Consider the following 3,986-nt stretch of genomic DNA (forward strand, 5'->3'; position numbering starts at 1 on the left):
TAGCACGTTTATATATTTCTTTGTATATCGATAATAAGTTATTCCAACGTTTATTTTTCTTACACTATATGTATGTATGAGCGCTTAGGCAAAAAGCGAAAACTTTGAAGCGTGATTTCTCGGTTTTTCATTTTTACGATTATTCTTAATTGGCGAGCAGGATAGAAAAAAACTAAACGTCGTATGGAATTAGAGCAAAGTTTATTATCATTGGCATAAAATTATCTTCTATTTAAACTAAAAAAATATTAAGAAAAGTCAAGTTTTAACATATTTTTAAACAGCATAAACTAAATTTTTTTTTATCAAAAGCCACTATTTATTCAATTTTTAATAAAATTTTAAATTTTACACTTTTTTTTGGAATTTTCTTAGTTTAACTAGAAGATAAATTAAGAAAAAATATGAATCTCTTTGAATTTTTTGTTTCCGATAGGAATTGCGACCTGCATCCTGTTCGCCGTCCGAAAACTGCACATACGAGATGCATCGGGCAATTGCTTCCGAAAGGCAGAATATCAAAGATTTCGTATCCAAAAAATTTGTGAAAGATGTTCAAGTATATAACTATAAAGCCGAGAAATTTCGCTTGAATCAATTATTTCTTTCCCTCCCAAAAAAAATCATCAAAAAAATCGATTTTTTGAAGCCTCGAAAGCAAGCTCTCCCCTTAACACTTGCCATTGTCCGCGATCTTCACTGTTCGGCGACACGAGAGAAGAGATTTCGTGCGCCGACAACGCCATACACGATAAACATGTTCGCGCACCGATCGTAAAAAATCAAACATTTTCGCGAACATGGATCGGTACGCGAACAAGCCCACACACGATAAACCGCAAGCGCACACATACCGATCGAACGCACTTGTGTGCTCGTGTATGGGCGCTTTCAGCAAAAAATGTGTAACCAAACTTGATTCGTTTCAAGATAGAGTTCATATATGAAGTCTATCTTGAAATGAATATTGTTTATTTTTTCTAGGGAGTATATGTCAATATGTGACTATATACCTAATATATGTACATATACATAATATTGCTGTGATAAACTTAATTTCTATTAGTACGAAAAATATTTATTAGTATAGTATACGATGTTAAAAGGCATACATCTTTCTATCCTATCTTGTGTATCTGCACATGCTCATATGAATGCATATGAATGTAAGTATACGCATGTGCGCGTTCGGAAATTCAAAGAATTCGCACAAAAAAAAAGAGAGACGAAAGAAATAAAGTCACATAAAATAGTTGAGAATTCGCAAAATGAAAGACAAACGAAAGAAATGTACTGTACTTATTGACCGCATTATTTTTGCGTAAAACCTTGGAATTTATTCATTAAAATCACCACTCAGAAGTACCTCGTCATCGCGGATCGATTTCCAAAAAATTTAAATGAAGACTAACTGCAGAAATGATCCTGTAAAGTATAGCCTTAATTTTTCAACGGCCAACGCAGAGTATTTCAACCAAAATATACGCAAAATAGTTGAGAATTCGCAGAAATGAAAGACAAACGAAAGAAAAAGAAGCATAACTTCAATAATGCACAAGCATACAAACATACATATGCGCAGCAGCAGCAAGGAAAGAGGAAACAGTCGGCGATCCATTGCATATTTCTTTCATGCATAACCAAACCATAATTAGGACAACGCAATACAAGTGTCAATGGTGGTGTTGGTGGTAAGCTCTTGAAAAGTTACGACGAGCACGTAGGTTCGAATCCCAACAGAATTTATTTTTAATTGAATATGTCACCAACCAAAAATTGAAACATTGTTCTATAAAAACAACAACAGCATAAGCATGGCGACATTGTGTTGTTGGTAGAAAAGCCGAGCTGTGCCGAAAGAAACGAACAAACGATCGCCGATTGTCACCGCTTCGCTTGCTGCTCGAACATCTTCGCAGACAAGGTTGCGCAACCTGAATCTATCGCTCCCTTTTCCGAACTCGTATAAGAAGTATAACTTCAATAATTGATTTAAAATTAGTAAATAATAAATTATTAAATAAATATATTAAATAATAATAATATTCTCTAAAAATTCGCGTATAAAAATATTATAAGTAAAAGTAATAATTTCGAAAAAAATAAATTAAAAATACCATTATGAAAAATTAAAAAATAAAAATAATAATAGTCAGAAGGCTTTTGATTGGTTCTGGAGACTCTACGATACTGGGAAGTATTACTTTTCCAGCAGCGCAACACATACCAATTGCTTCGTCTTTCCATTTTTTCTCGGAACATTTAGGGCATATCTTATCCATCGCTCCAATTTGAATGCTGTTTTGATCGGCGTAGTTAATTTGTGGATCGTAGCTGAATGCCGATCTATTGCTGTGAGCTGAAATCCTATAACGCCTTCTAATTGCTACTGCACGTTGTCTCTCTCTCTGTGCCGTAAGTCGTTGCGAGCGGTCACCGCTAGACTCTCGGGCACGTGTCTGTGAGATTCTGTCTCTTAGTCCAGCAAGCCGCTGCGAGCGTTCGGTGCTAGATTCTCTGGCACGTGCCCGCGAGTCTCTATCTCTGTTTCCAGCAAGGCGTTGTGAACGTTCGGAGCTCGACTCTCGTTCGTAAATCTGAGAAGATCGTTTATTTTGTTCTGCAAGGCGAAGTGAGCGTTCGACACTGCACTCTCTTGCCTGTGTTTGTGAAATTCTTGTTCGATTTTCGTCGTTCTGCGCTCGACTGTATTTCGCGAACCTCTGACGATCTGATGTTTTGACGAATCGAACGATCGGCGCTACTTTCCCTTGCGCGAGCTTACGAGGTTCGCTCTCTATTCTCAGAAAGTCGCTGCGAGCGTTCGGCGCTAGTTTCTCTGCACCGTGATTGTGATGCATATTCTCTTTGACTTTCGAGTCGATCAGAATATTCTGAAGATGATTCTCCAACACGCCGAATCTTTTCTAATTTCGCTTGGGAGCTATGTTGAGATAACTGGGACCTTTTTTTAGGCATAATTGTTTGAAAGTTTTGGTTTTCAAGTAAAATAAATAAGAATTAATTTGATTTTAGTATGAACAGTTTATTGAATAGAAGTTTTCATAAAAAAAATACATACAATACTTAAATAGGTGTTTTAAAAAGAGTGTGACACTGCTATAAAAATAAACTGTCAAGGTTTAATCAAGTAATTTATGCGCAGTTTTGAAAATAACTCCTAATCGATAGAAAGAAAATGTGCTCTATCTGAAATGTGTTCAATGGAAAAATCTAAATGTTCAATATCGGTAGCGTCCGCTGCGTACGGAGTCGACCGTGCGACTGAGCCAGAGAATGTAAAGGGTACTAAAAACCACAGTACGTATGAAAAAAGCGTATATAGAATAGCCTGTTTATCAGAGATAATTCGAAAGAAAATAAGAGAAGTAAGAAAAAGTTATATATGTTACATACTGTTGGATATCTTACTTTTGCACTGCACGAATCCAAGAAAAAACGCTTTGGAATGTTCAACTCAAAAAGACAAAAAGATGTAGTTTATTCAAAAGTTAAAATGCAAGTGAAAGAATGTTCTGTCAAACTGAACTCTGCTCCAGTGTCAATGATGAAATATAACTTTCTTATGTGTGTATCTATTATTATATAGGGTAATTGTTTTGTGGATCCCACTGAAAATTTGTATTTGCATTGCCAATATCCATATTTATTCCATTTAGTTTATTGCGGACCGATTATAATTTCCTGATTGGTTGTAATTCCGCGTTTGATTCCCGTCTCTTTGTTGATTAAAGTTTCTCTGTGGGTTGAAATTTCCCTGTTGGTTATGATTTGTGTTTGTTGTCTGGTTTGACATTCTAGTTTGGCTTGATCCGTTGCCACTGTTATAATTATTACCTACATTCGTTTGAAAATAGCCACTGTTATACCTGTTTTGTGGCATATAATTGTTGTTATTGTTATTTTCGTTTCTTGGGACATAGCCACCGTTATACCTGTTTTGTGGCATATAATTGTTATATCTA

General features: G+C 35.6%; 1 pseudogene; it reads right to left on the reverse strand.

The window, feature by feature from the left end:
* Window positions 1-1,351: 1,351 nt before the first annotated feature.
* Window positions 1,352-1,442, reverse strand: LOC126766710 (small nucleolar RNA U3; annotated as a pseudogene).
* Window positions 1,443-3,986: the final 2,544 nt, after the last annotated feature.

This window comes from Bactrocera neohumeralis, unplaced genomic scaffold (genome assembly GCF_024586455.1).
Source record: "Bactrocera neohumeralis isolate Rockhampton unplaced genomic scaffold, APGP_CSIRO_Bneo_wtdbg2-racon-allhic-juicebox.fasta_v2 ctg2210, whole genome shotgun sequence".
NCBI classification, from domain to species: Eukaryota; Metazoa; Arthropoda; class Insecta; order Diptera; family Tephritidae; genus Bactrocera; species Bactrocera neohumeralis.